Here is a 20,916-nt window from a genome sequence, read left to right as displayed (position 1 = left end):
GCAGTGTTTTAGTAGAAGAGTTAATTTGGTATTGATCATCAGGCCATTGACCTGCTAAAAGGCTTCTTCCTAATGCCCTCCCTCAAATACATGGGACTCATTGAGCCCACTTTCCCACTCCTTCCCAGCCCTGCTAAGAGACAGCAGCTGTACTATGTCCCGTATGATCCAAGTCCAAATACGTGTGGTTGGTGGTAGCAGAAGATCATGACCCTGTGGGCTAGTTGTTGAGGTGAGAGAAAGCAAGATCAGTAAGCGGAAGCCAGAATTGGGCTTCACAATCTGGAACCTTCTCCGAATTTTTAAATTTTATGTATTTATTTATGTATTTATTTATTTATTTGCTTGTTTGTTTGGTTTCGGCTTATGCATCTATCTTTTGGATTTAGGGGCTATTGATAGTTTCTGCTGGTTTGCCTAGAGTCTACGCAGGGGCTCCATAACCTCCCTGATGCCAGTGTCGCTTACTTTCTTACCCACTTAAATAAAATAGAAGAAAAGGCTAAACGTATCATTTGAGTTTTGCCTGGTTTAAAGTATACACTCAGTAGGCTCCAACGCTTTATCAGTGGTCACTCCATTCCATCCTCACAAGACAGTCAGTCTGGCAAAGCCCACGATGTTCACCATGTGCTGCGCTTATGTTAGCGGTAACTATTAGCTTCAGAGTTCTTCCCCTGCTTCCCTATGAGAAATTATGGTGAGGCTGTCTTTAGGGACACTTGCTTCAGGGAGATTAACTGCACCAAATAAATTTCTCTGCAAGCTGGAACTGAGTAACTAAGAGATTAAGGTAAGGAGCAGGAGTGCTAAAAGCTTAGAGCAAGGATTTGCAAAGTACAACCTGTTTTTTGTACAGCCCATGAATTAAGGGTTGTAAAAAGAAAACAAAACCAAACAACACGGCAAAACAGACACGGACAACAGCAATAATAAACGATATGCCTGCATGGGGACCGCAAACCTGACATATTTACCGTCTGGCCATTGAAGATTAAGCTTACCAACCCTTGACCTAAAGGCACTAGTAACAATCAGCATTATAAGTTGCAAGTAAATGGACACCACATCTGGAAAATCTAAGGGAATTATTACAAACACCATAGAGCTCAGAGGCACTCTGGGAGTTTTGTAGACCAGAATTGAAGGCGCCAGTTGGAGGAATTTCCAGTTTTGTAGTAGAGTTTGTGCATGAAGAGTTGTCCTCTGCTGCTGTATGGATGGCACAGTTTGTTTCACTCATATGGTCATTGGCTGACACTTTCCGTGCAACTGCTACGGGGGACCGCAAATGTTGGAAACGGGATGCAGGCGCTATATCTTTTTTTGTTATTAATTTTTTAATGTTTACTTCTTTTTGAGAGAGACAGAGACAGAACATAAGTGGGGGAAGGGCAGAGAGAGAGGGAGACACAGAATCTGAAGCCGGCTCCAGGCTCTGAGCGGTCAGCACAGAGCCCCACGCGGTGCTCGAACTCACGGAATGTAAGATCATGACTTGAGCCGAAGTAGGATGCCCAAGCAACTGAGCCACCCAGGCGCCCCTAGGCGCTATTTCTCCCACCATCCTCACCAAAATGGATTGTCCACGGCCCCTGCCCTTCTACATAACTAGCTTCTGACTTAGTGTCTCTGATAGAATTGGATGATTAGCAAGGCCTCAGTCATATTTCTGTGTCTCACTTGTCTGGGGTCACAGGAAAACAGTAAGTGTTGCATCTTAGCAATAGTTACCTATTTTATTGGGGTTCATTTTATCCCAGGTACCAGGTATGATAAGGGCGATTAGGCAATCCAACAATTCAGTAGAGTAGGGAGCATAAACAGAAAGCAAAAGAGAAAGGAAAATGGATTCAATGTGCAGAAAGAAGCACAGGTATCATGAGAAATTATTGCTCCCAAGAGAGGGCGGCCTGATGACCTTTCATTTCTCTTTGTAGTTGTCACAAGGCCTGCCTGAATTAAGGCTTCGTTTCCTGGATTTCTATAGATTCTCATTAATTTCCCAGTTAGACATTTTTTTATACAAACTCATGTGAAGAGGACATATTTACAACCTGGTGAGTTCTAACTGGAAATACTTCCCTGCTTCTCACCATCCACTCCCCATATTATTTAAGAATCTTATGGTTACAAGTAACAGAAACACATCTCAGACTAACTTAGAAGGAGTCTGAGTCTCATGAAACCCAAAGATAAAAATGATATGACCCTTAAGTTAAACCTCTTTAGGGTTTTTTTCTACCTGTTACTAGCCTTGACTTCTCTCTACATCTCATTTTAATTGTTTTGCTCAGTACAGACAGGCTTTAAAAAACAAACCAACAAGCAAATAAATAAACACCTTGTAGAAATTGTGGCGAATGCCTACTTCTGGGCTTGAACTTTCACGTTTTAACCATGGCAAAAGAAGACAAATATGTTTATTCTATCTGAAGTCCAAAATCTTAATGAAATGACTCACTGACCTAACTTGTGTGTCGATTTCTAGAACAATAAACTTGTGTCAAGGCAGTGGCTTATATCTTTGGTCTAATTTGGTCTAATTTATACATACATATAAAGATATATGCTATAGCTCCTATATCTAGGAACATATAATATAATAGAAAAGTCATATGTCATCATAATACAGTGGTAAGCACTGTAATGAGGCAATATGCTCATGCATTGTTTAGCACATCCAATAAGAAACAGGAAAGTCAGAATGCTTCTTGGGGCATCTGGGTGGCTCATCCTACTTTTGATTTTGGCGCATGTCATGATCTCACAGTTCATGAGATTGAGCCCCAAGTCAGGCTCTGATAGGAACCTGCTTGGAATTCTCTCTCTCTCTCTCTCTCTGCCCCTCTCCTGCTTGTGCACTCTCTCTCTCTCTCTCGCTCAAAATAAAGAATAAAAACATTTTAAAAATGTCTTTAAAAAGAGAACACTTCTTCAACTGGATACCATTTTCTTCTTAGAAGTCATGTAAGTCACGTAAGGTCCAATTAAGTCAGATGTCTCTTTGTAATTAATATAAGGATTTTAACTTGATATTTATAAAGACAAAAACATATATGTCACTTGAGAACTGTTAATTTCATACTATACAATGACCACCAAAGAGCTTATTACCATGTATTTAACTTAAGTAAAATGATATAATTCTATGCAGAAGCACTCAGAGGAGAACTCTCCATTCTCTTTTTCCAAGAATGTGTGAAAACCCTCATCCAAATGTCATTGAAAGAATTGTCTCTGGGCTGGTATTTTTCCAGATTTATTGTCTTAAGTTGTCCAGTATTTTTGTTCTTTCTCTGGACAGCTGTGTCTATTGACTCTATTGTGGTATTGAAAGGGGGCATTTATTCTTTCATAATTGGCAAGAAGAACATCTAGAGGATTAGAGTTGAATGCAACAAGAGATTCTGTCTCGGAAAGCAGCTTTGGCAGCCTTATATTCTCTGTGTGACATTAAGCATCCTTTCTGGCAAGAGCTACACATGGTGTTTACTGCTTAACCATTCCATGGCTACATGAAGCATCAGAGAAAGAAGAAAGGAGTCACTGATGCAACAATCTGAGAAGGTGTCTCAGAAGAGATGGCATTTGAACCATTCTTAAAAGAAAATTTAGACTTATGTAGTGATATATAAATAGTTACTGAGATGCCCATTTCTTAGCCAATGCTATTCTCTCTTGCTCTGTTGCTTTTCTACACTTTTTCCCATCCTGGAGGGAACTAATTAGCCAAAGTATTGGCATAGATCTGTACTTGAGGGCAGTAAGTATCTAACAAAATCTTGAATTTTACAGTAACTGAGGTATAAGAAAATCCTTCATTATTATTCTTTACCTGGCTCTTGACCGAAGTTTTCATTCAAATTCTGTAGATCACCTTTTGATCTAGCAATTGTACAATGTAATTTTTTTCTGATAAATTCCCAAATAAAACGAGCTCATTTAGATGGACAGGAGAAAGAGGTGAAGAAATAAAAGCATACCTGGGTCATGTAGATAAAATGGAGTGGGAAGAGAAATAGAAATACAAAGAAGAATCTGATTTATCAGAAAGTTATAGTCTTTGAGACTCTCTCGGAATTAGAATTGTAAGAACTCAGTACACCAATTAAGGAAGCTCACTTTTGAGTGTTTGGTGCTTTTTTCTCTCAATTTTTCCAGAATGCAAAAAGTTGGAATTACAGTACAATTGTATATGGGAAACAAGAGTTCTTCTTGGAAGACTTTGCTGCTTTAGCATAGACAAAACCTTGGCCAGTAAGAGAGTTTCTTTTGCTCAGCAGAGTGTGTTTGTGCACGGTGTCTCAAATTCCTTGTCGAGCAGAGGCTAAGAATGGGTGATATTATCAATGATCCACCAATGTTGAATCCAACGTACACAAAAAACAAAAAGACTTTTTTTTTCACAAAATGACAACACAGGGAGCTTTCTCATAAAAATTTTGTATGGGAATAGAGATTTATTAAGCTTATGCTTTGATTTATTCTAAATAGAATATTCCCTTATACATCAAAATAAACAGAAGACTATCCCAAACAAACCCATATGGGCCAAACAAAGCCATATGACTACCGTGCAATTAATATACAAATTTTTACTTATAGACAAAGGTTTAATGACATTGTACAAAGGCATAGTTTTAGTTATCTGACACAAAATCCTATTTGGTTGCATATCTTAGGATGATAAAACAAATTCAGCAGTGAGACTCAAGGAACCTAGTCAGGGTTCGGATCTTTGCTGGTCCTTAGCAAGACAGAGTCTTTGTATTCTTATAGTCTGGAGATTGGAGAGGATACTGTCTTCATAAATATAGGGATGGTTTATTGTTTATTTTGTTCTATTCAGTGTCTGTGCAAGGCCACCTTTTAGCTAAGACAGAATTGGAAAATCACAAAGACAGTGTAATCTGTGAATTCCTAGAAAATACTTCATGTCTATAATTCTCCAATCTATCTCATCTATTACCTTGCTTGGTGCCTAAAACTTTCCAGAGTAAGCATTTGTTTTTTCAGTTAAAATGTTATAACAGAATAAAACAGTTTAAAACACACTATAATTTTAATGATCAAGTTAATATCTATACATATAGACATACATACACATGTACTCAAAAAGATAGATGATAGATAGATAGATAGATAGATGGTAGATAGATCTTTGAGGGTTGGGGTGAATGGGAGAGATGTCGTTTAAGGATCATATTAGAATCAGTAGCTAAGTCCTGGTGATCTAATACTTAGTAAAGAGATTATAGACAACAAAACTATATCATAAACATTAAATTTCCTAAGAGACTACATCTTGGTTGTTTCCACCACAAAAACAAATGATAATTATGTGACACCACAGAGGTGTTAGCGAGTGCTACAGTGGCAATTAATTGCTGTATAAATGCATAAAATCAACATTTTGTACATCTTACACATACAATGCTATATGTTAATTAAGTCTTGATTTTTAAAAATTCTCTAATAAATTGACTTATCTCCAAAGCTCTAATCTATAAGTTAATGGGGGAAAATAGAATGTCCAATCTAATTAAAATCTAATTCCTATATGATAATTTAAATCTCCCCTATAAGTTATGTTCAATATCTCTTATTTAAAGATAATTTGAGGGCCAGACAACAATAAAACGTCATCAAGTGCTCCCTCCTCCAATAACTTTCTTTTTCTTTGCCATGTTAATGCTACACAGTCAATACTAAATAAAAGGTTGGTAACTAAAGGTGTGAAAATAAAATTTTCTTTGAGTGTTTTCCTGAGGCTTACCCTGTGGTTACTAACAGTACCAGACCGTATTTCTGATATTCAATAATGTTCACACCAATAAATAAATGAATAGTCTAGCATTTTAAAAATCTGAATGTTAACAAATGGTTTTTTATACACACTTACAAAAGCCATTTATGTTTATGTCTTTATCAAATTTCTCCTTGGCAGAGAAAATTCTCCCAAGATGAAGATAAAGTCCTATATGCATTGTATAAACAGGATGATTACAAGTTTCTGGCTAGTAGGTTTTGTGCCCCCAACCCAACCCAATTAAATAAAAAATAGAAACAGAATGAAAAATTGTCTTTCCAACCTGTAATATTTAGGAAATGTTCATTAGATATGTAAATGTATCTTTCAGCTTCATTTCTCAGCCTGCAGCATAATGAGCACGGTTGTGTTTCCGTGTCCACTGGCCCCTTTCTCATGGATCTTTCCTCACACCCATGGATGTACTGGGCTGTAACTTATGGAGAATTGTATTCGCAATCCAGTTATAATCGGTTGTGATCCATCCTTGTATGAACAATGCTATAAAATTATATTGTATGCATGCTTCATTAAACACAATAGCCATTTTCAAGTGTAAATTCAAAACATTTCCTATTCTGAATTATTAGGCTTCCAGGCTGAACCCACTTTAGAAAAGCCTTGTAAAGTTTGCAGTCTGAGCCATGCTTACCTAAATAATCTAGCCCATTAGGTGTTGCAGATTTATTCTGGAAAATAGCTTCTCTAATGTCATTTCTGTTATGCTTGGAATGTTGTCTGAACTAAAGTGTCGTGAGACGAGTCAGCCTCCACAAATGTTGGCACTGGCCCTTTCTTCCTGGATTTTACCAGCTCTAAAGTGACAGACTAGTCCAAGTAGCCAGCCATTGGCTTTGCCCACATTCTGCTTGAAGATTGAAACCAAACTGTAATAACTCTGAAAAAAATTCTGGCTTCATATTTTTTTTCCCCAGCTGTATTGATGATAACTTTCTGAATGAACATTGGTTTATTCTTTTGAATTGGCTACAGATTGAAATCCAACATAGGTCATAGGGAGAAAAGGATTAGGTGAATTACTTATCTTCTTGTCCTACAATCTACAGACTTAGGAGAACTCATTTGCTTCCATGTTTTTAACTACCTCAATTCATAGAAACTAATCAAGTCCGACCTTAGCTTACATCTTTCTCCTGACTTCCTGGCCTAAAGATTCAACTCCCAAATAAAATGTTTGCTCTGATAATCCCTTGAAATGGAGCTTATCATCTTTCTCCAAGTGTTCAGACAGTTAAGTGTGCACAGAAAACTAGGTCTTCATTCAGTTGAAATTCAGAGGGCTCCAGGTCTACACTGGATGAGGTCAAGTGAGAGGGAATGATGGGAAATGGACCCAGGGTATGGCGGACCACTGAGAAAGCCTACAGTGTGAGACTGGGTGGTAGTATCTACCGGGCTTTATATTTCTGTGTTATACTTGTGCCTTGACCAGCCTGGCCACCAGTTTCTATCCAACACATTGAGCCTGGTCTACTCTGTATTTTAACTCAATACCGTAACTACCTCAAACATTGAATCTGCTCTGTAGGGTATTCAATTTGTCCTTTATCAGGACTGTCCCTCTGTTACATGCCACCACTCATGATGTCTAAATGAAGGTCACAGAATGAGTGTCCTAAGGAAAAAAATATACCCCTTCTAACCCTTGAAAGCCACTGGATACCATGGCCCTGTATACAATCCCTACATCATTCCTTTCATACCCACATATGCACTTGTGGAAACCAACATATAAAGAAACATAGCCAGGTTTCTATGAATATAGAAACAGCCAGTTTATTTCTGGCAATATTCTCCAATATTTGGATAACATCACTTAAGAGCGTCCAGTTTATATTCATCCTGACACCATGCACCATTCTCAGGGGGAGCACCAAATAATATCCATTTCCTGAGTACTCAGCATGGGCTGCTATTTGTCTTCTCAACGCTGCTGTTTTGATTCCTTAAATCTAAGGGAGGGAGTGAGAACAATAATCAGATCTGAAGCCAAGAGTCAATCTCAGAGGAAAGGTAAGATATTAAAGGAATTCTGGATCTAAGATCTTGACTTCTACCTGAAGTAATTCTACTGTGGAGGCAGAGATGTCAGAGGAAGTCAGAGATCGACCTCGTGATTGGAGAAGGAGCAATTAGTGTACTACTTCAGAAGAATTTGATTCTCGGGGCGCCTGGGTGGCACAGTTGGTTAAGCGTCCGACTTCAGCCAGGTCACCATCTCGCGGTCCGTGAGTTCGAGCCCTGTGTCGGGCTCTGGGCTGATGGCTCAGAGCCTGGAGCCTGTTTCCGATTCTGTGTCTCCCTCTCTCTCTGCCCCTCCCCTGTTTATGCTCTGTCTCTCTCTGTCCCAAAAATAAATAAAAAACGTTAAAAAAAAAAAGAAGAATTTGATTCTTTCCTTTCAGACGTGTTGCCTTCCTTCTAAAGCCCTCCATTATATGGTTTGAATAACCTCCTTTCCTCCAGCAGAAGAGAGCATGATTTTAATATATTTGCATTTTAATATTCAAATCTTTGTTCTATAAGGGGAAAAAAGTATTTTTCTCTGAGGAAACATACCCTCAATTATTTAAAGAAATGAGCATACTGTTTCTGGTCTCCTAATTTCCATGATGAATCGTAAGTCCTGTCTCATATTGGGTCCACCATATGCCAGACAAATGTATATCAGTATACCTGGGTAACTAAAAGGATATGTGAACTCTGGTAATATTAAATACCTCTGTGAGTAAAATATGAGAAATTAATAGGTAAAAAAGGTTAGGCTTAACTCAAATGAATGAATTCAGAGAGGACTTCAAATATTTTCATGGACTAATGGCAAACATTCTCTGTCTCTGTATTTTTATTACTCTCCTATTACTAGCTTCAAATTATTAATTACTTAATAATAATATTAATAATAACATTCATTAATTATTAATGAATAAGTTAGAAATCATTTATTCTTGAAATAAAAACGATATGAAAAAAAAGAAAATTAGCAGATAACCCTAAACACTGTATTCAGTATTCTAGCTTTTTTTTTTAGGAACAATCTCTTACTCCAGGGCAGACAAAATTTAAAAAAAGGGGGGGGGGCAGCTTTTAATACATGTAGCTTAAAATAAATTAGGTAGATTATGGTTACTCCATAACATGGAGTCTCCATGTGTCTCCAAAACAATTGATACACTTAAGAAGGTCACTGGTAGAAGATTCCTCAATTTTGGGGGCACATGGGTGGCTTAATTAGTTAAGTGTTTGACCTCACCTCAGGTCATGAGCTCACAGTTCATGAGTTTGAGCCCCATGTAGGGCTCTGTGCTGACAGCTCAGAGCCTACAGATTCTGTGTTTCCCTGTCTCTCTGGCCCTTCCCCCACTTGCACTCTGTGTCTCTCTCTCTCTCTCTCTTTCTCTCTCAAAATTAAATAAACATTAAAAAATTAAAAAAGAGAAGATTCCTCAATTTTCAAAGAACACATTAGCCTTATTTATTGGTCTCTTAATTCTTTAGAAAAATGTACATTGAATATGTGTATGTTAGCCAAAAAAACAAAAAAACGAAAATAAAAGACAGAACCAGAAAAATTAAATAGTTTTTTGATTAGTAATTAAAACCCTTGCTTTAGGTGATTTTTTATAATATAATAACAAAATATTCAAATATGGTAGAGGTTTTAAAAATCCTCCGCCTCTTTATAGATGACTTAATTATAGTTCCAGGATTGTGAATCTTATGCAAGATTATACATCTACGTAGCATTAGATATGGGTCAACATTCCAATTATATGACTTGCAAGTCAGTATGTCACTATATTACTTTCCATTTAATTTAACAAGAGCCACCAACAGACAAATGATTTCCCCTGCTTATACATGTAATCCTTACTAAAACATTTACTGAAGATTATGCACATTAGTAGCAAATAGATAGTTATAGGCACGTAAGGAAAAATGGCTTATCCATTAAGAAACAGTCCTGGCAAACTTAAAACATTTATAAAACTCCCATGTTGTCTAACCAAAACTTTTTTTCATATACACCATCCTTCACATCTTGATTTCTAGCTGCTTATTTTTTAGTTCAATGCATTTTTTCTCATCTCTCATATTACCTCCATGAAGTCAATTTTATTCAACAATAACTGGAGAATATATTATAATCATGGACAACAAATAGCACCATAATGTTTTTAACAAAACCTTTTTGGAAGCACAGTATACACACAAAAATGTGCAGAAATCATAAGCATGTAGCCTGATTAACTTTCACAAAGCAAACACAGTCATGTAAATAGCACCCTAATCCAGACATTGTCATATTTTTACACCTGTAAACATATCCTATTTATATTTAACTTTGTACATTGAATTGCATTTCATGATCACAGCAGAGTGTTCTTGAAAAGGATTGACAAAGCCCTAAATTGTCTGAATAATCAAGCCTGCATTCAGATTTTGATTACTAACTATATTATTCAAGAGCTTTCAGTTGAGCCTGAACAAAGGAAAATGGATTAAACCCAGTTACGAACCTGCTTTTTCCACATTTCTACTTCCTCATTTAATAAACCATATTAGGCAGACAAAATCCTATCAAGTTCCTATCTAGAAATATTTATTTAGTGTCCGAGTATGTGAGGTGCTGTGCTAATCACTATAATTTTCTGGTACACTGTGTACTTCTTGACCTCCTTATTAAGATGTCTTAACTCTGCAGACCTAAGGTAATCAAAATATTGGATATTATCTGAAAGTTATTAGATACTGATTACCTTTTCAGAAGAATCATCACCAAAATTTTTACTATGTCTACCATTTAATTACATTTATTTCAGTAAGTTCACTTTTCTCTGCCTTCTGAACTACCTTAAATTTGCTATTAATCAGTTGATTAATTCCCAACAATGCCAGAGAAAAGATCTTCCGTTGTACCACTCATCACTTGTGTCTATCAAGTAGAAGTTTTGCAAGATTAAGACCACCTTCATGATTCAGAAAGTAGTCGTGGGTAATGGCAATTAATGTCACATGAGACATATGTGGACGAACTACAGAGGAGCTACACACATACATCTCTAGAACGTCCTGTTTACATAACAAGTGTTACTTTGAGATACAGCAAGTTGATTCGCTTCACAAAGAGGAATTATCACTGTGGCAGTGTATTTTTTTATTTATTCATTTGTCACATATGTGTCCGGATTATAGTAGGGGGTTAATTAAGGCTTATTGAATAAAGGCTATGGCAAAAAAAATCAATCTTACTAACATGCTGCTTTACAGAGAAAGTTGAGTCTTGCTTAACTCCATATAAAAGTACCAAACGCCCCACGCCCTTCTTGATTGGCATGTTGAACAACAGTGTTCAAACATAACAGAACTGTATTTCTCTTTTATTCTATTCTATGCATTATCATGCTGATTATTTTATTTTTCCATGATAAAACCTCAAAGATGAAGGCTAAGGTGGACTTGAAGTACCCAGTGTAAACTTCACTCTGAGTGTGCCAATTCAGATGCTTCCCAGTCCTAGGACGTCGTAGCTATGGGAACACTTCCCTTGAGAATCCATTGTTCCCTTTAACTGAAAAGCCTAAATGCTTTTCTCATACTATTCTTACACCTGTGAAGCCTTGTGAATATCTTCATCAATTTTAATTGTTATTTCAATTAAGAAAAAGAAAAAAAATAGAAATATTTAGATACAACCACAGCATATGCTTTTTGAAGGCAGGGATGATATCTTGCTTATACTCAAGTCTGTGTTTAACGTGGTGTATTCTTTTCTTAATAGGCTTGCTCAGCTCTCAAAGTATCCAAAAAGGCTCCCTTATATCAGTCAATCTCTCTTTCCATAGACCTGATCTCAGTACCTGTCTACTTTATGCTAGCATCCCTATGTGTGTCTATTCCCCTTTACTAGATTTATTCATTTATTTATTTTTTAATTTTTTTTACTGTTTATTTATTATTAAGAGACAGAGAGAGACAGAGCCTGAGCATGGGAGGGGCAGAGAGAGGAGGAGACACAGAATCTGAAGGAGGCTCCAGGCTCTGAGCTGTCAGGACAGAGCCCGATGCAGGGCTCGAACTCACAAACCCAGCGAGATCATGACCTGAGCCAAAGTCAGACGCTCAACCGACTGAGCCACCCAGGCACCCCAATCCCCTTTACTAGATTTAAAGCTGTCCGCTGGTAGAGATTTCAGCTGATTCATGATTCTCTGTGATGCACATCTATAATCAACTGGTGTTCTCTCAATCAATGTTGAACTGCATCCACACTTTCACCCTCATACTTTCATTCAAGTCAGGTGGGCAGGTACATATCCTTCACTGAAAACTGTGAATTTACATTAAGAATGGCTCCAGATGAAATGAGAATTGTATAAAACACTATTTTATTTCCAGAACTATATGGATGATGAGGAATAATATTTTAAATTATCAAATGGATCTAAATTTTGACACTGAAATGTAAGACATTATTAATATTCGTGTTTTAATTTATCATGTTAAATAATTGAAAAGAATTTTTTTTTTAATTTTAGAGACAGATCACAGGGAAGGGGCAGAGGGATCGAGAGAGAGACAGAGAGGGAGAGAGACAGAGACAGAGAGAGAGAATCCTTAAAGTGTCATGCTCAGCATGGAGCCCAAGGCAGGGCTTGATCCCATGATGCTGGGATCATGACCTGAACTGAAATCAAGAGTCTGAGCCACCCAGGTGCCCCAGAAGAAAATTTTAAATGCTCAAGACTGAAAGCCAGTGTATATTGGCCTCAGTATTGATTGAATTAGGGAACAGTTAAAAGGGGAATAGGATTAGAAGATCATCATACCTGATCTACAATATTCAAACCTTACCTCACAATGGTAAGCAAGGTTAGGAGTCAATACCAGGGATTAAACAGCATGTTTGTTAGGGCATGTAGCACCCATGCCACATTTAAATTCTTCCAAGGAAGACAAATGAATGACAGAGAGTAAAAACCAGCAACAAGTTATTGCCAAAATAGCCTACTATCAAGATAAAGTCAAGTTACTATCTAAAACAACATGTCAGTTTAAAAATTAAAATTGGCATTATTTTGTATGGAATGCCCAGAAAACGAGTAAATATAAGGTCAGGAAGCCCTAAGACATTGGAACTGGATCTCTGGCACCATAATTTTAAAGACTTTTTCTTCTTGACTCTTTCCAAAGTGACTTTAAAGTTTTATATTTTATTGCCAAAAGGTATGTTTCTGTCTGTTAGGGAAAAAAAAAAAAAATATATATATATACATATATATATATATATATATATATATATATATATATATTAAACCCATTTGTTAAATGGCATTCATTTTAAGACTAATGATATGCCACTTTGGGAAAAATCATAATAACAAATCATCATAAAATTAGAGGTCGGATGGCATCAAATCAGATACTAATTCTGTTGCTTTCTTGATAAAATAATCCTGCATAGACTGTAAAAAAAAAACCAAATCAATGTTACAAAATATTTACAGTACATAAAATGTTTTATAAATGAAGTATAAAACAGCACAGTGCACTGAAAAACATCACAATTTCTTTCAAGATCCCTTTCCAGTTGTGAATATTATGTGGATCCCCATTGCCTTCTCCACATTCTGCTGCTGAATATTTCATAAAGGGATATATTTAAAGGAAGAAATGTAGAACTTTAAGTGAGAATGTAAACTACAACTTTTTCCATATATCACAAAAGTTGTAATAGAAAAAGAATACATTGATTTACCATTGTATCATTTTGGAGCACCTGTTTGCCTGAAGAGTTCCTTTGAGAGGGGTAAAACAAATGTTTTCAGGTCACTTCCCCTTTGTCCCCAGACCTATGAAGTTATATTCCAGTTTGGGATACAAAGCAGGATCTCAAAGTCTGACTTGAGAGGAGAAAGCTTAACAACTAAACAAGGGCAAAGTTTTGCTAATTTATATTGGCAAAAATATGGAGAAAATATATGGGAATATCTTCTGAGGATGCCAGATCAGAAGTAAAGAATCATCTCCAATCAGACTGAACATATCAACAACAATGTGTTTACTAGAGATGGGTCTATGTTCTAGCTCAGACAACTGGTATCGGTTCTTCTTCTTTTTTTTTTTTATGTTTATTTTCTAGAGAGAGAGACACACACAGAATCCGAAGCAGGCTCCAGGCTCTGAACTGTCAGCACAGAGCCCAATACAGGGCTCGAACTCACAAATCGTGAGATCATGACCTGAGCCAAAGTCAGACGCTCACCTGACTGAGTCACGCAGGCGCCCAACTGGAATTGGTTCTAATTGGTTCCTTGCTCAATTACTGACTTTTGATCTCAAAGGTGTCCTTTGCTTAAACATAAATGAGCAAGAAGTAGTTTTAAGATATTAGAGAAACATGGTGGTTGGAGAGTATTTAACATTGTTATTCACTGAACTATCACAAACAAACCCTTACAGGTCTACTGACATTATCCGACTTGAGCAACATCCATTTTGACCTTTATGTTTAATTGAGCCTTTGATATTTCTGAGTAGTTTTTTTTTAAAACATTTTCGCTGTATTTTCTAGGGTGGAATGGGTTGGGCAATATATATAAGAGGTAAAGATAACAAATAAAGATAATTTTCCAAAAGTTTGGCTGTGAACGAGGTTGTGAACAATGACGAGCAGGGAGCTATATGTTTGTGTTCCATACAAACCTTCAAATTCTATACTGTGAAAATACAGATCAGAAATCACATTTGACATTTAGGAAATGCTCAAAGATTTTAGATTAAATAAATGAATGAATTTAACAGAAGTGCCTCTCTTCCTGGTCATAAAGAACCATAATTGCTAAACACAATCTGACTCCTTCATATTAGGCTTAGATGTTTGATTTGGAAAAAAAAAAAAAGAAAGAATAACATACTATTCTCCAACCACCTAGATTCCCCTCCAATCCTGGGGTTTTGTTAATTTTATACAAGGCACTCATTTATATTAGTATACCAAACGATATGGAGAGGTCATCTCTCCAAAAAAAAAAAAAAGAGAAAAGAAGAAGAAGAAGAAGAAGAAGAAGAAGAAGAAGAAGAAGAAGAAGAAGAAAAGATTCCTATCTGGAAAATTCCTCTAGTTTTGAAAATTAGTTATCTCTTCTTAGATAAAATAATGAAGATGTTCCCTTAAACAAACAAATAACAACAACAAGAGTAACTTCACTTTAACAATGCAAAAAGTCATGAAGTCTTTTCCAACTCAAGGTGAAATATGAGAATGTATGAAATATAATTCCTTCTTCATCCACGAGTTACATTTATTTGAATTCATTATAAATTTCTTGATATGGGTATCATTTAAAAACCTAAGGCTAAACTCCACAGAGCAGTGACTTGACAACAATACTCTTTGTCAGGATTTTAAATTTATACCATCTTGGGTTGGGATTAGTTGCAATGGTTAAAATTCAATTTGTAATACTTAGGCATCAATTTGTTTTCAAAAGCTAAGATGCAAAGTCAAGAGGCTTGGCAGTGGGAATGAATTCATAATGAGTAGTTATAGTCCCATCTGGAAATGGCATAAATAAAAATGAATAAATCAAATGGCCTTTCTTATTTGCATATTTAAAGACTAACAAGAAACAGACTGTTTGAAATTACTTCCATTTTAATGAATTGTATAACCTGAGAAGTTTGCATTTCAGAGCCCTCCATTTTATAAGATCACACCATGAGACTTATTTTATTCAGGCATTGTGTTACTTACTTTTGAGTGAAGCCACAATGTGGGAACTTAGTTATAGGTCAAATGAGCATTAATAGTACCTTTAAGTATATACTTGTAAATTGCCATGTTCGTATTTCCTTCAAATAACCACACGCATGTTATTTGAGAGGTGCACATGAAAAATGTTACCAATAATTATTTTCATATGCAATTGTTTTTTATGCCAAAACTCCTGAGAAAGGGGAATATGACATTGATACTGTTGTCACTTTATTAGATTGAGCAGAAGTAACCATTTTTTAATGTGGATACGACACAAAAACAACAGTGGATAAAAACTAAACCAGTTCAGTCTTGGAAAATAGGAGGGCAAAATAATGCATTTTACAAAATTTATCAGTGATAATTCTTGGAAGCTGACCTAAGTAGTGAGTCAACACAGTCAATATAGTCATTCTAATAGTCCTACATACAAACGAACAGTATATGCTGGGGAGCCTGGGTGGCTCAGTTCGTTAAGCCTCCAAGTCTTGGTTTCGGCTCATGTCATGATCTCATGGTTCCTGGATTCCAGCCCCGCGCTATTCCGCTCTGGGCTGAGGGTGGAGTCTGCTTGGTATTCTCCTTCTCCCTTTCTCTATGTTCCTCCCCACTCTCTGTTCCTTCCTCCTCGCACATGTGCACAAGCCTCTCTCTCTCTCTCTCAAAATAAATAAACTGAAAAGAAAAAAAAACCGTATATGCCACAATTTAAAACAATATAAAACGCAAATGTAAAAATTATCGAGATGTTGCAAAACACACAAAAAAATCTACCGTTAAATCAGCTTGTATTAACCAAATAAAACCTGTGAAATTTCTCACAAGCCTCAAAGTTTAGATGCATATTGAACATATTTTATGGAAAATGTCAGGAATTACAAGTTCAACACTCTGACAAAGGACATTTCTGCTTTCTCAAATTGCATTGGAATTACTTCTAAGGCAGAAGTGCGGAGAGAGGATACAACAGAGGAGAATGAAACCTATAAATGCCACGGAAAAATAGGTGGAGCATGAATTGTGAGTCATTTCTCTAAGAAAGAATGCCCATAGGATTCGTTTAGGGAGAACTCATAGCGAAAAAACCATTACGAAGCAGGTACACCAGTGGGTTTCTTCAGAGGTGACAGTTTTTCTGTCCATTGAGAAAACTTTCCAACTCAGCGGGAAGAGGCACAGGAAGCATGATGGGACCACAGGGAATCAACAAAACAATTAAAGGCTTTCTATGAAAGGGTGGGTGGTTGTCCCTGATGAAGCTTCAGATATCTATAAAACACAGGAAGTAAAACAAACAAAACATACAAGCTAACTAACTAGCATGTTAGCCTGGAGTCCAAGAGAGGATAATTGGATCGCTTGCCTGCTCCTATCCCAGAAACTTAAAGCACATTCTGACTCTTCCTGCACTAGGATGCTTGCCTACAATGTAATTAATAAGCATATCTTAGAGGGAGATGAATACTCAGTTCCAAATCCACCATCTCTCTTTAGTATAAGTATACTAAATTTAGTACACTTAGCTTAAAAAACTCCAGCCATAGGTAAATTCAAAGGTGCTTTGGACAACCACAATATTGTTTAAAAAACTGGTAAAGTTTTCACACAGGTAGCCCTAAAAGGATCTTGAAGATATAAGTATCTCCTCTTACATTTTAAATACATACCTAAAATACGGAGTGCCTGGGTGGCTCAGGAGGTTGAGAGCCCCACTTTGGATCTTGTCTCAGGTCATGATCTCACGGTTTATGGCATCAGGCCCTGCATTAGGCTCCATGTTGACAACACAGAGCCTGCTTGGGATTTTTCTCTCTCCTCCTCTCTCTGCCCCTCTCCAGTTCATTCTCTCTCTCTCTCTCTCTCTCACTTTATCTCTCAAACTTTTGAAAATAAATAAATACCTAAAATAGTTGCATAAATTATAAAGATCATAATTTCAGATATACATTTGATATTTTTAAATAAAATAGCTATATCATTATCTTATTGGTTGAATATATATATATATAAATCATATATCAACTCTCTATTTAAAAATATGTTAAGTTTTGCTTTCATTATTACAATGTTACAGTTTATCTTCTTGAAAATATTTTTCCATTCCACGTTCCCTGAATAATTTTATAAAGCATAATATATTATATATATTATCCTTAGTGTTTATTTTTTCTAAGAGAGAAAGACTGAGAGTTTGCGTGTGCATGAAAGTAGGGGAGGGGCAAAGGTGGAGTGAGAGAGAGAATCTCAAGCAGGTTACACACCCAGCCCAGAGCCTGACATAGAGCTAGATCTGACAACCTTGAGATCGTGACCTGAGCCCAAATCAAGAGTCGGATACTTAGTCCACTGAGCCACCCAGGCGCCCCTTAGTCTTTTGAGAAATCTGTCCTATCTCTGTATACTGAACTTTGTTCATTTTAATTTCCCCTAACAATAAGACTATTTTTTAATCTTTAGGATTGAATTATCTTTTAATATATGTGCACTTAATTAAAAAAAAAAAACTAAGTGTATTCCAACTTATGATGAAATACTTTGAAATATAACAAGCAAATTTAAAATTCTCCTTCTGTTTCACATGGAGGCTTTCATATCCTCAGACAATTTACTATAGTAAACTTCAGGATGATGGTGTGGTAGGGTCCCCTCCCTACGGAGAGAAAACAACAACAATAACAACAAAGAAAAACAACCCTCAAGTCAACTTGTAACATGAGACCACGTAATCAGACCTCATGTTTGTGTGTTACCATATATGGAAGACAAAGAAACAGAAAATGTATAAAAAACTAAGCCACATGGTGTTCGGGGCTCAGTTCTTCAGGCACAAACCCAACTGAGCAGTGCCAGCAGGAATAAAGTTGCTTCCTGGAAAGTAAAACCTCAGTGTCAGGACCCTCTGTGCGAGAATCCTGTTACAGTGGTAGATGTAACTTTCCTCCTTAAAAGGCAGAAAAAAGGCTTTTAAAGGAAAGGGGTAAAAGGGGGCCTGGGTGGCTCAGTCCGTTAAGCATCCAACTTCAGCTCAGGTCATGATTTTATGGTTCGTGGGTTTGTGAGTTCGAGCCCTGCATCGGGCTCTCTGCTGTCAGTGGAGACCCTGTTTTGGATCCTCTGTCCCCCCTCTCACTCTTGCCCTTTTCCAACTCTCGATCTCTCTCTGTCTGTCAAAAATAAATACAAATTTAAAAAATGTCTGTCAAAAATAAATATAAATTAAAAAAAAAAAAGAAAGGAGGCACAGGAGCATGTCGGCATTCAGTGCAGGCCCATTCTCCATCAGATCCATTTTGGAAAAGCATGTGTCAGTTAACTAGAATATGCTTCCCACCATTGTATATACCTCATGGGATGTCCTCATGAACTCACAGTGCAGAAACACTGAAGTTTGAAGTCCACTAGTTTAATCACAATTATAGGCATTCTTTTATTACCAATGTGATGTGTATATACACATATATATATATATATAAATCACACACAGAGTTGGTTATATGTATATAGATGATATAGATATAAATAGATAGATATAGATATAGATATAGATATAGATATAGATATAGATATAGGCTTATATACCCAACAATTTTAATATTATGTATCAACTTAGGAGATTCTTAAAAATTCATGGCAAGAATTCTAGCAACATTGTGTTCAAGAATGAAAGCTCATACGGGCAAGTGACTTACATTTATATAGAATACTCTGCACTTGTTACAAACTGAGGAAAAGCTACATGGTTAATTGAATAATTATAAAGTTAACCTTAATGGAGAAATTATAGTTACACAAAGTTCCGACATTTATCAGCAGCTGAATGAGAAATTTGCTAATATTTACAGGTGTTTCAATGTTAAGTAACTTTCTCTAGTTCACATAGTCGGTTAAGTAAAAAAGGTCAGGATTTGAAACCAGCATTCTGACTCTGGAGCCAGACACAGAGCCATTCAATAGACTCCAATGACATGGAAAGATATAACTGATACACTATTAAAGAGGAAAATAAATAATTTTACAAAACAATTAAAATAGTATGAATTCACTCTCACAAAACAGAATTAAGAAGAGTAGTTAGGTATATGCGTACCTGTGTGGTTAAGGTGAATGATGAAAGAACTAAATGTTAAATTTCATTTACTTTTAATTACATTAAATTTAAATTGCTACATGTGACTACTGGCTACCTCAGGGCAGAATACAGATCTCGAGAGTAACAACAAGATGATTTTATGTCATGAATCAATTAAAGTTGTGTTCAGAAAAAAAAAAAAAATCATGACCTGAAATGCATATATTACTAAGTAAGAAAAAGTGAAAGTAAATGAATGAAGTACTATATTTAACTCAGTGCTAGGGAAAAAAAATAAAATAAAAACAATACATTAATTTATGGAAAATATTTGCTAAAAAAAGCAACAGTTATTACAATGGGAAATCCAATAGTACTAGAATGAAGAAATAATGCTAAGTATTATTTACCTGATTTAAGAGAAAAGTAGAAAAAAAATATAGGAACGCAAAAATCTATCCATGAAAAACAGAAAAACCATAAAAAATTGCTAATAAGAATAAAAATAATATTAATGCAAGGTATTACCAAAGAAATAAAAGAGTATTTTATCCAGCTTTGGGCAGATTTATTAGGAATGCTAGATGAAATAGCTGACTTACTAAGAAAATACAAATTATTATTTTTGACACAGAGACATTTAACAGATCTAAATATATAATAGACCTTAGAAGACTCTAAGAAAGTGTCAAACCCTCCCCCTTCCCTTCTTCTCTCCCATTTATATGAAAGAATAGGTTCAGATTTCACAGATAAATGAAGCTATCAATGAAACAGAAGTTCAGTTAAACTAAGAAAATAACAAAAGCTTCTAAATACATTTTATAAGAATACCATACATAACAATTGATTTGGAAGTAAATTGATTTATTCAAATAAAATCATCCTAAGTCTCTACACGCATCAATATCGTGTCTTATCAATATGACAGGTTAATATTCACGTTGTTTATATTAGACATAGTGGTTTGACCACTGCATATTTCTCTACTGTAAAGATACTTATAGTTGATTTAGTTTTTGCCCTAAATGATATAATTTTTAAAAATAGTTATTCCTCTTGGAAACTGTGGTGAAAGTTGTCAAAACTGGAGAAGAAATAAGATTATATCATATTTCTGTGGAAGAGGAAATGACCAGTTCACACTGGAAAGTAGTTTGTAAGCAAAGTCTCCGTGCTTTGACACCACAGGAGAGTCTGTATATCACATTAAGCCTCAGCCCTGAGCAGGGTCTGAGTTTATGGAGCTTCCCT

This window comes from Acinonyx jubatus, chromosome B3 (assembly GCF_027475565.1).
Source record: "Acinonyx jubatus isolate Ajub_Pintada_27869175 chromosome B3, VMU_Ajub_asm_v1.0, whole genome shotgun sequence".
Taxonomy (NCBI): Eukaryota; Metazoa; Chordata; class Mammalia; order Carnivora; family Felidae; genus Acinonyx; species Acinonyx jubatus.
Note: the sequence above shows the minus strand (reverse complement) of the source record.